The 12,500-nt window shown below is 38.9% G+C and overlaps 1 protein-coding gene across 7 annotated transcripts in view; it reads left to right on the forward strand.

Annotated features, from left to right (window-relative positions):
• Positions 1-724: 724 nt before the first annotated feature.
• Positions 725-12,500, forward strand: part of nxph4 (neurexophilin 4) — a 100,640-nt gene continuing 88,864 nt past the window's right edge. For 5 of the 7 annotated variants that reach the window (XR_016169581.1, XR_016169582.1, XR_016169583.1 and 2 more), the window contains exons 1-4: positions 725-858; positions 2,178-2,303; positions 3,179-3,232; positions 3,432-3,506. The gene's annotated coding sequence lies outside the window, so the exon portion shown is untranslated. Of the gene's footprint in view, positions 859-2,177; positions 2,304-3,178; positions 3,233-3,431; positions 3,507-3,898; positions 4,010-12,500 lie in introns of all 7 variants that reach the window. The other 2 variants (XM_089134551.1, XM_089134552.1) reach the window with 1 other exon arrangement.

Genomic DNA, 12,500 nt, shown 5'->3' on the forward strand with positions numbered 1-12,500 from the left:
TCACCTTCCAGCATGTGTGTGTGTGTGTGTGAGAGACTCTGCACGACCCACGGCGTCCCTGTGGTGAAACTCTCCTTTATCACAGAGGGTTGAGTATGATCCTGTTGCTGAACCCGAACTCCGCGGCCGGATCCACAGATGGGGGTAAGTTGAGCCAGGATTAGCTCAATCGGGATATTTCAGTAACTTTTATAAACTTGTCTTAGAGAAACACATTCTCGTCTGAGAAACTGGACGAATATGATCAAATATATCTTATCTCAATTTGAGATATATGTGTAAAAAAATTAAAAACACAATGAATATCTCAATGATTTTATGACTTTTCATGATGAAAATCTGTTATTTTAGTATTATTTACATCTTATTGTATAATAAATTAGCTTTTATTTTTATATTTTCAGCTTTTGTTTTCTATTTGTAATTTTTATTATTAGTTTTAGATTTTTTACAAATATTTCTATTTAGCTTTATTGTATTTTTATTTCAGCTTCTTTTTAGTTAGTTCACATTAGTCCTGTTTTTTAAAGCTCCCGTATTATGCCCCTTTTCACAAGATGAAAAATAAGTCTCTGATGTCCCCAGAATATGTGTGTGAAGTTTCAGCTCAAAATACCCAAAAGATCATTTTTTACAGCATTTTTAAATTATAATTTTTTGGTGCTCAGAAAAACGCGCTGTGAGAGTGAGTGCCCTTTAAATGCAAATGAGCTGCTGCTGCCGGCACAGTGGGCGGAGCTTCACGAGCCCGCGCTCAGTCTCTCAGGACAAGTTCATCAGAAACTCTCAGTAACGGTGTTCATTTCCAGTCGGACAATAATGCCTACAGAGTCAGAGTGCTGTATAGAGATGGAACAGGTATAGTTTAGTAGTTTAATTACGGTTATTATAACGTATTTGTCATCTGCTTGTATGTATCCATTATTTATCAATAGCCTACAAGTCTGCTGTTTCAGACCACGTCCGAATGATGATTAAACATATACAGATGAGTTTAATCAAGTTTATACATCACACAAAACATGAAGCGTCAGTTTTACTTCAGAAAATCACCGTAAGAGCTGAGTAAACACGGTAAGTTATGTTGAGGGAGTTGAGGGAGCGTTCCTGAGGGCGGACGAACGTTAGTCGAAAACTGTTCTACTGACGTCATTAAAGAAGGAAGTAGTAGAGGGATGTAGTCCAAACGGGCCGCTCGATGTAGGCTACTTCTGTTAAATAAAATATCTCGCTTGGCATTCAACTTTGAGCTTTATAATTTTACAGATATTGTTTATACTCTAACAACAACTAAAGTTTGAAACATGGGATCACGAAGAACGGGAGCTTTAAGTTCTGTTCATTTGAATGAATCGATTCAGCCTCTGATTCAGTGATTCGTCAGCGTCACACACTCCGATCCGAGCGTCAGGTTTTATTCTGATGTTTGAAATCTCCTGAAATATTCCTCGATTCATGAGTCTGTCTTCTCTGAATATGTTCTCTCAATGAAATCCAGTCCAGTCCAGGACACACTAATACACTCTAACCTGATCTCTAAACCTACCCATCAAACACACACACACACACACACACACACACACACACTCTAACCCGACCCCTAAACCAACCAATCACACACACACCCGACCCCTAAACCTATGCATCACACACACACACACACACACTCACACACACACACACACAGCATCCTCTGGCCCACGGCTCCAGTGCAGACGCTGTAATAAATAGTGAGCTTTGTTTCTAATTGTATTCGCCGCTGGCTTTACTGAAGTCTCTGCTATAACTCACAGAGAGAGAGAGAGGGGAAGCTGTGTGTGTGTGTGTGTGTGTGTGTGTGTGTGTGATGGGTATAGGTTTAGGGTTCAGGTTAGTGTGTGTGTGTAGAAAAGTGTTACAATTATGATTGTTTTGTTTCCTAAATTCCTGGATTGTTTGCGATAGAAAACTTCCAGAACTGCGACTAAACTTCGGCACTGAGTGTGTGTGATCGTCTGGTGTCGAGATGTTCAGTTCTTCTGGCTTGTGTGTGTGTGTGTTTGTGTCTCCGTGTCGTTTAGCGTGAGTGACAGCTGTCAATCATGTGTGAACGCAGCGCTCTTCATCTGCTCGAGCTGGAAATCTTCACATTTGCTTTGCGTTTAAATATGTGTGTGTGTGTGTGTGTTTTCCCACAGGACACAGACAGTCTGCAGTTCCTCCACTGAATCCGCTTGTACTAATGAAGCGATTGAGATGTGCTCAAGGAATCAGAATATGATAATGAGTCAAAACTGCCGTCTGCATGTGTGTGTGAGATGAAGGTGGGTCACATGTTCACGTTTTCATCACATGTGTCTTCATACACTGAACTGGATATTAAACTAGTTTTAAATATGGACGTCATTAGCTTTGATTTGAGGGATGAACTGGCGTTTTATTCATTGTTTTTTATACATCGAATTCCAGGAGATTCTTTCCAGTTTTATTTTTCCTCTTGGAAATATTATTTTAAAAAGCCAGTTTAACCCTATAAAGCGACTGTATCATATCTGATATGATCTCGAAATATTGAAGATGATGTGATAAACGTGTGGATCTCCTCCAGTCCTGCTGTCTCTGACTGAGTTTACACTCTTTATCAAGTCAAAGTCTTTCAGTTTAATTGTACAAACGTCCTTCAGCTCGAGTCTTTATGATCTGAAAATTTTTTTCAAGTGTTTTATCAAGTAAACATGAGAATAACTTTGATATTGTTGGTAATATTTTAGCTGGACTGAAGCAGGTTTACTTGATTATCCATCATCATTTATTATAAATATCATGAGTGTCAAATATGATCATCAGGCTTGTTTATCTCTTAATATTGCATTGCATTTTATGTACTATAGATCATAAACTAAGCATTTAAAATCATCTTACTAAGTTCTGTTAATGGCTGATATTGACATTTAAATGCATTTCATATAAATACTGCTATACCGTTACAAAGATCTCATTGATTTACAAGCATCAGAATGTCATAATAATATCAGGATCAGAATATTTATGCTCACTTTGAGACTGGCCTGATGGATCAAATAGGACACTCAACATGTATGCAAACTTTTATATTTTTTTTCTAAATGTTCAATAAACTCTTCCAACTGTGACAGTGTGAGCAAACCAGGCCTTTTATTTCATATATCTGGCTTTACAGGGTTAATGACATCATCCTCCAGGAAGTGACATCATTTTGGAGGGAAATGTGTCCGTGAGTATTATGGGTTTTATGAGTTTTATGGTTTGTGTCTCTAAAACACGACAGTGAATATTCCCCGGTGAATGAATGATCAGATGAGATGTAAAATGTGTAAATGTGCAAATAGTCAATTTTCCTTTTTTATGTTGAGTTGAAATTACAACATAAGCATGAAACGAGCCGTCTCTCTTTGTGTTTTCTCTCTCGCCAGCCTGTCTGAGAGTCAGGAGGAATGTGAACACACCAGACGCGACGGCACGAGAGATACGGCTCTTCACGAGAACAGGTGAGAGAGAGAGACAGGGTGAGAGAGAGAGAGAGACCAAGACAGAAAGAGAGGGTGGGAGGGAGAGAGAGAGAGACATAGAGAGAGAGACACCAAGACACAGAGAGAGAGAGAGAGAGAGAGGGTCTGTGTTTTGTCGGGGCCACCGACCGCAAAAGGCAATTCCAATTTGTTGTGTGTGTCTATGTCTGTGTGTGTGTGTGTGAGTTAATGAGGCGAGTGTGTGAGCTCTCACTCATTCTGCCAGCACCGGCCGATCGCTCTCTGATTACTATAATGAAACGGTCAGGGCGTTATTAACCAAACGCCACACACTCGCACAGGAAGAGGAATCACGGCCAGTGTTGTCGCCGCATCCTTTCAGCCATTCGTCTTTCTGTTGCTTCTTCTAGAGCGAGAGCGAGACGGAGACCTTTTGGAGAGATCCGTGCAGATAAAGCATGACCCTGGACAGTTATTATAGATGGAGGTGTGGAGAGCAGATGTTAGACTGCTGATCTAAGGTTATAACCTGCTTTCATATTTCTTGGGAAAATTATTTTAAAAAGCCTGTAAATCTGCTGTTTCATATTCAATTTCTAAGGCCTCTAAATGATGAAGATGATCTGATAAACCTGTCGCACTCAATCTTCAACACTCCTTGATTTAGATTTTTATCAAGTCTTTCAGTTTAATTGTACAAACGTCCTTCAGCTCGAGTCTTTATGATCTGAAACCTGCTCTGAGTTTTATCAAGTGAACATGAGAATAACTTTGATATTGTTAGTAATATTTCAGCTGGACTGAAGCAGGTTTACTTGATTATCCAACGTTAAAACGTTGCTTTTGAATAGGAACGTTAGTTTTGAATGGGAACGTTACTTTTGAATGGGAACGTTACTTTTGAATGGGAACGTTACTTTTGAATAGGAATGTTACTTTTGAATGGGAACGTTACTTTTGAATAGGAATGTTACTTTTGAATAGGAATGTTACTTTTGAATAGGAACGTTACTTTTGAATAGGAACGTTACTTTTGAATAGGAACGTTACTTTTGAATGGGAACGTTACTTTTGAATGGGAACGTTACTTTTGAATGGGAACGTTACTTTTGAATGGGAATGTTACTTTTGAATAGGAATGTTACTTTTGAATGGGAACGTTACTTTTGAATAGGAACGTTAGTTTTGAATAGGAATGTTACTTTTGAATGGGAACGTTAGTTTTGAATAGGAACGTTACTTTTGAATGGGAACGTTACTTTTGAATGGGAACGTTACTTTTGAATGGGAACGTTACTTTTGAATGGGAATGTTACTTTTGAATAGGAATGTTACTTTTGAATGGGAACGTTACTTTTGAATAGGAACGTTACTTTTGAATGGGAACGTTACTTTTGAATGGGAACGTTACTTTTGAATGGGAACGTTACTTTTGAATGGGAATGTTACTTTTGAATAGGAATGTTACTTTTGAATGGGAACGTTACTTTTGAATGGGAACGTTACTTTTGAATGGGAATGTTACTTTTGAATAGGAATGTTACTTTTGAATGGGAACGTTACTTTTGAATAGGAACGTTAGTTTTGAATAGGAATGTTACTTTTGAATGGGAACGTTAGTTTTGAAGGGGAAAGTTAGTTTTGATTTTGAACGTTACTTTTGAATATGAATTTCAGTTTTGATAATGAACATTAATTTTTAATACACTATAAAAATGCTGTGTTGTTTTAACCCAACTTTGGGTCAAATGTGGACAAACCCAAACGTTGGGTTAAAAATGTCATTTAAAAAATGTAACCCAATGGCTGGGTTTGTCCATATTTGACCCAAAGTTGGGTTAAAACAACCCAACAATTTTTAGAGTGTATGAACGTTACTTTTGAATGGAAACGTTACTTTTGAATATGAAAATTACTTTTTAATTTGAACGTTACTTTTGAATTTGAACGTTACTTTTGAATATGAAAATTACTTTTTAATTTGAACGTTACTTTTAAATTTAACGGTACTTTTGAATTTGAACGTTACTTTTGAATGGGAACGTTCTCTATAATAATCTTTGTTTTATTTACAAGTTTAAAACATTTTAGTTAATAAATGACAACAGAATGGTCATTTTCGTGTGAATTAAGTTCCAGAATCGATGTGTTGTCCACTTAATAGAGGAGTTTATCTGCAGAGCGAACAGGAATGAGTGTTCAGACTCTTCCTCGGTGAACGAGCGTCTGTAATGCAGTTGATAAGAAGTTCCTCTGAAGCACTCACAGGTGATAAAGAGTCAGAGATAGGTCAGTTCACCACTGCTAGTTAACACTAATGACTTCAGTATTGCTTTTCTGATTCACGGACCGCACACACACACACACACACACACACACATGATGGACATCAGCAATCAAGCTGTCCGATCCGAACACAAGCACTTCGAGATTATGTGTGTTATTTTAACGATATTAGCGCATGGTCTAAAGTGCGCTAGTGCTAGTTTCACGACGGGATATTCCCCATTCTCTTAATGAGTGATGTGTGTGTTTTGGGCGTAACGTGAAATAAGCCAATCAGAGTCAGGTGGTGGTGATGGTGCAGTGGATAAGACACCAATGTGTCCCTGAGCAAGACACTTAACCCCTAGTTGCTCCAGAGGCATGTGACCTCTGACATATATAGCAATTGTAAGTCGCTTTGGATAAAAGCGTCAGCTAAATGAATGAATGTAAATGAGTCTCAACTCCCATTTGCTTTAAAAGCCAGTTGTGCTCGCGGCGGATTCGCTATTTACATTTACACAATAAGCAATAAGTGTTTAAGAAGCAGAGTATAACAGAGTGATCTCCTATTTTCTCTGTAAAGCTGCTGTGAAACTCTATATTGTTATAAATGAAGGAGTCTTATGACACACCGGTATTAATATGGACTCCAACAATCAAGAAGATCCGAACACTAGTTCTTCAACATGTAGGTTTTTCCTGATCTTGGATTCAGACGCAACATTTGAGACGCCGCTTCGGTCTGTTCTTTGGAAAGATCACATGGATGGATTAAAGGATGGATTAAAGGATGGATGTATAGATTAAAGGATGGATGGATTGATGGATTAATGGATGGATTAAAGGATGGATGTATAGATTAAAGGATGGATGGATGGATGGATTAATGGATGGATGGATGTAGAGATTAAAGGATGGATGTATAGATTAAAGGATGGATGGATTAATGGATGGATGGATGGATGGATGTAGAGATTAAAGGATGGATGGATTAATGGATGGATGGATGGATGGATTAATGGATGGATGGATGGATGGATTAATGGATGGATTAATGGATGGATGGATTAATGGATGGATGGATTAATGGATGGATGGATAGATTAATGGATGGATTAATGGATGGATGGATTAATGGATGGATGGATAGATTAATGGATGGATGGTTAGATTAATGGATGGATAGATTAATGGATGGATGGATAGATTAATGATTGGATGGATAGATTAATGGATGGATGGATAGATTAATGGATGGATTAAAGAATGGATGGATTAATGCAGCCTTTCTCAAAGTGGGTGCCGCGGCACACTGGGGTGCCCCCTAGCTGTGTCAGGGGTGCCGCCAAAAAATTACGTAGGCTAAAAAAAATGTGAAAAAAAAAAACAAAAAAAAAAACAGCTGACATTTCATATATAAATATATTTGAATTTACATATTTACATTCTTCTTTTTAAACATATGAACATATTAATAAAATTGTAAATTCATTTTAGATAAACATATAAAATTAATCATAAAAAAATCCGTCTCGCAAGACACACACAACGTGACGCAAGTGACGCAATCCATAGCAACGCGTTATAGCAACACCTCAGACTGACAGAAACGTAAAAATAAACGTGAATTTAGGCCACTTTAGTTACAGCATTATGGATCGTTTTTTGAAAAGAAAATCCCCATAAGAGCCGGGGATTTTTATTTTATTTTATCTGCATCCTGCACTTCATTTGAGTTCTCCTGGTCTGGATTTGTTATTGGGTTCTTGTATTGGGCGGTCCACCTCTTACGGTTTTATGGCATTTGTGTCTCTGATTAATTATTTTGTGAATTACTTTGCAAACCTGTGTTTTTAAAGGTGCTATAAAGTTTTTATTATTATTGTTATTTACAGTTCATATTATGCTCCGTTCATTACTGTTCTGTCTAACTAAACAAGACATTTGCATTTAAATTTGGGTTATGCAGTGTTTTTAAATTATATTTTACACTGGGGTGCCTTGAGATTTTATGCACTTTTGAAAGTTGCCCTGACTGAAAAAAGTTTGAGAAAGGCTGGATTAATGGATGGATGGATGGATTAATGGATGGATTAATGGATGGATTAATGGATGGATGGATTAATGATGGATGGATTAATGGATGGATGGATGGATTAATGGATGGATGGATTAATGGATGGATGGATGGATGGATGGATGGATGGATTAAAGGATGAATGGATGGATTAATGGATGGATGGATGGATAGATGTATATGACCATCTTTATAAAAATATTTGTTTTGTTTACAACTTTAAAACATTTTAGTAAACAGAATATCAACAGAATGGTCATTTCCATGTGAATGAAGTGGCAGGATCGATGTGTTGTCCTTTAATAGAGGAGTTTATCTGCGAACAGGAGTGTGTGTTCACTGTTCAGACTCTTCATCAGAAGATCTTCATCATGTCGTCCGTCTCTGATCTCGGACGGTGTTTCGGTTTGTTCTCTGGATAGACTTCAGTCCAATCTGATCAGCAGAAGTGTGTGTGGCCGGCGTCCAGAGAGTGTGTGTATCCAGTTCATGTGAGACAAACGTTCCCAGATGTGCTGTGGAGCCGGACGGGAGACTCCAGGAGCCGGGAACACACACCTCTGCTTCTGTTTCAGGAGCCAGATGTTCTGCATGACATCAGACCACACACACACACACACGCTGAGCATCGCAGGAATCAAACAGATTTGTCTCTCTCCGTCGAGATCCAGATTCTATTAAAATGCACTTGAGCGTTTCGCCCTCGTATTACCAGATTCTCGGGTGTGAGATTAAACACACACGCGCGCACACACACACACACATGCTGTAATTATTCCAGGAAAAACAGAAGAGTAGTTGAATTTGAACATTACTTTTGAATAGGAACGTTACTTTTGAATGGGAACGTTACTTTTGAATGGGAACGTTACTTTTGAATGGGAATGTTACTTTTGAATGGGAATGTTACTTTTGAATGGGAACGTTACTTTTGAATGGGAACGTTACTTTTGAATGGGAACGTTACTTTTGAATGGGAACGTTACTTTTGAATGGGAATGTTACTTTTGAATGGGAATGTTACTTTTGAATGGGAACGTTACTTTTGAATTTAAACGTAACTTTGCATGACATCAGACGACACCACACACACACACACACACACACACACACTGAGCATCGCAGGAAACAGATTTGTCTCTCTCCGTCGAGATCCAAATTCTATTAAAATGCATTTGAGCGTTTCGCCATCGTATTACCAGATTCTCGGGTGTGAGATTAAACACACACACACACACACACACACATGCTGTAATTATTCCAGGAAAAACAGAAGAGTAGTCGGCTTCGGATGTTCCCGTCGCTCGCGCTCCGCATCCGACATATCGACCGGCCGCATTCACACATACTCCTCCGTTTGTGTGCCTTTATCACGGACGCACTTGTGTGAGAGAGAAATCGATGGCTGGAGTTGTTGTGATGTGCTTTAAAACTCGTGCTGTTTATTTTCAGTTGCTTGTATTTCTGTTTCGCTCAGCAGCTTTTGAGCTTTACTGTCATAATCACGGCCATTACACTCGGCCTCACACACACACACGCCTGATTGTGCTCCAGCTTTTCAGATGTTGTGTGTGTGAATCTCCTGTTGTGGACGAAAATTGCTGCCATGCAATCGTCCTGGTAATGTTTGTGTGTGTGTGTGTGTGTGTGTGTGTGAGTGCTTTCAAACCATAGATTGTCAGGCTACTCATGATGTACAGTACGGTAGTGCTGGTAGTTTGTGTAAAGGTGTGTAAAGGTGAGTTGTTTGTGTAAAGATGTGTGTGTGTGTCTATTGTTTGTGCTAAGGTTCTAGTATAAACACTAATGTGTGTGTGTGTCGCTGAGACTGAGTGTGTGTTTCAAGCGTGTGACTGAGAAATAATCAGCGCTGTTTTGTATTCTGCTACTTGTTGGTGCAGAACTAATGTCAGTGTAAATCGTTTCCTATATAAATGGACTCATTCAACAGTGTGTGTGTGTGTGTAAGAATAGATTTATAGGCGATTTGCGTGTTTCGTGAAGGAGTGTGTGTGTGTTAATGTGAACTGGATCATGTTTGTTTTGTGTTCTTCCTCTTTCGATTTCAGATCGTCAGTCTGTGTGTCTGAATGTTTAAATATAAAGAGCGTGTGTGTGTGTGTGTGTCAGGATCAGGTGTGTGCTGCTGTTGAGACTGGATGAATAATCACTGGCTCACGCTTGAGATGGCTCTGGTCTTGTCGAGAGCTTCTTGGCTCACTCAGGTCATATTTTGCATCCAGAATATGAAAATACAATTTTTCATTCTCCGGTGTTGTCATAGACTTGCCCTCCTGCTCCTAGACTCAAATAACATTATATTTATCATTACCATAGTGATTTTCACTTCTTATTTTGTTTTTTTAAAGTCCCCCTGTGGTGTAGATCCAGCGTTTAAATTTGTTTATGTGTGTGTGTGGTGTTTTTAATACGCTTTAACATACACCATTGCTGAGTATTTCCTCCTTAAAACTGCAGTGAACCAAAGACAGTCTCAAAAACACACTTTGAAATCGCTGGTGTTTCTGACGTCACAAACCACCTTGTAACCAATCAGATCAACGTGTGATTGACAACCAATGGATCTCTGAGAGAGGCGGGGCTCATTTGCATATTCATAGAACCGCGCATACTAAATGAGGCGAGGGTGTCAAGTTACATTCAAGATATTCTAATCTAAACATTCAAATATCTAATTTTGGTGATCAGAGACGAGTTTTAAAGGATATAATGATCGACTACAGGGCGACTTTAAAGGGCTAGTTCACCCAAAAATGCAAATTCTGTCAGTATTTACTCACCCTCATGTTGTTCAACCCCGTAAGACCTTCGTTCATCTTCGCAACACAAATTAAGATATTTAAGATATTAAGATCGCTCCTGCATACTAGTCCATAGGCTTCTTCAGGGAATGACTCGAAAAGTCATTAAAGACATCGTTAAAATAGTCCAAGTGACTCAATCTTAACTTTATCAAACGACGAGAATATTTTTTGTTGCCAAAAACAAACAAAAATAACGACTTTATTTCAACTATTCACTTCCTTCTCCATGAGCCTGTAGTCAGTTAACGTAGTGTGATTGCGTAAAGCTACGTCACACGTAGGCTCACTATTGGCCGACGCTGGTCATGTGTGTGTGATGCGTGTGACGTACAATAACAGAAGCTTACGCTATTAAACTAGTAACCTGACTCGCGCAGAGGGAGAAATAAACCAATAGTTGAAATAAAGTCCTTTTTTTTTGCGCACAAAAGTGTTCTCGTCGTTTGATCAACTTAAGATTGAGCCGCTGTAGTCACTTGGACTATTTTAACGATGTCTTTAATGACTTTTCGAGTCTAGCCTATGGACTGTATGCAGGAGCGATCTTAATATCTTAAATATCTTAATTTGTGTTGCGAAGATGAACGAAGGTCTTACGGGGTTGAACAACATGAGGGTGAGTAAATACTGACAGAATTTTCATTTTTGGGTGAACTAACCCTTTAAAGTTGTCCTGTGAGTCTTCCCCTCACACTGATGTGTGTGTCGTTGTGGGACGGGATTGTTCTGGTGTGTTAGAGTGAATGTAAAAAATAAGTGGTAAAGCTATTGTTAAAAACCCTGGTCATGGTTATCCGGCTCATCCGAGTTTGAATCCGGCATCGGTGAATTATTCCTCGAGAAACAACCTTGCCAAAGCTCAAGCCTGTGTGTGTGTGTGTGACCCCTGACCCGAGAGCTTGTTCATCACACGTGCCTTCACCTCAGCGCTGCATATAAAGCGTCCAGAGCCGAAGAGTGAAGGGAAAAACAAGATTAGAATACAGAGATTTGACGCTGTAATGTATTCGGCTCGGCTAATAGACGCTCCGTCTCAATTAAGCTCCGATCTGAGACTAGCGGAGCGCTCGCGACTCCCAGAGAAGTTCATCAATCTTAGCAGTTCCTTCTCAGCAGCAAAATAGAGTGAGGCAAATTTCTGCATTTAATTAATGTAGTGCTTCCTTTACTGCCGTTCAGCATCTTTCCAGCATCAGGAGCGAGAGACAGAGAGACAGACAGAGAGAGAGAGAGATTAAGTGAAAAGCGGCGAGGAGGAGAACAGCAAAGATCGGCAAACTCTGTAATGAATGTCTAAGTTTTGGCACTTATGATGGATGAGCAGCAAGTGTTGTTTGTCACAGACGCAAGCAGCTAGCCTAGCACGACGCTTAGCACGGATAGCAACGGCGCTAACAATGCAATTAGAGCTCAATTCAGTTCGCATTCATTCGTGTAGCGCTCTTCACAAAACAACCGTTTCAAAGCAGTAATAGCTGAACACACGTGTGTGACTTTATATTTAAGTACACAAATATAAATGTATTTTTAGTATAATTAGCACAACATAAATGCATTTGAAATATATTTATTTTTCACTCGGGTATACTTGAGTTTCAGAGGAAATAGCAGCGATCTTTAATTTAAATTTGACCCTCATTTACTAAATAATTTCTTTTTAATCTTAGAGATAATTGCGTCCCATGTTGTCCCAGAAAACTTCATTATTAATATATTTGTTTTTCTGTCGCATTGATTATTGTAATGCGCTTCGTACTGGGGTTTCTGAGCATGACTAAAGTAATGTTCAATATTCTGCAGTTATTATAACTTGGACCAATAAAAGGATCATATTAATGCCGT

The sequence above is a fragment of the Pimephales promelas genome, chromosome 8 (assembly GCF_988280905.1).
Source record: "Pimephales promelas chromosome 8, fPimPro1.hap1.1, whole genome shotgun sequence".
Lineage (NCBI taxonomy): Eukaryota > Metazoa > Chordata > Actinopteri > Cypriniformes > Leuciscidae > Pimephales > Pimephales promelas.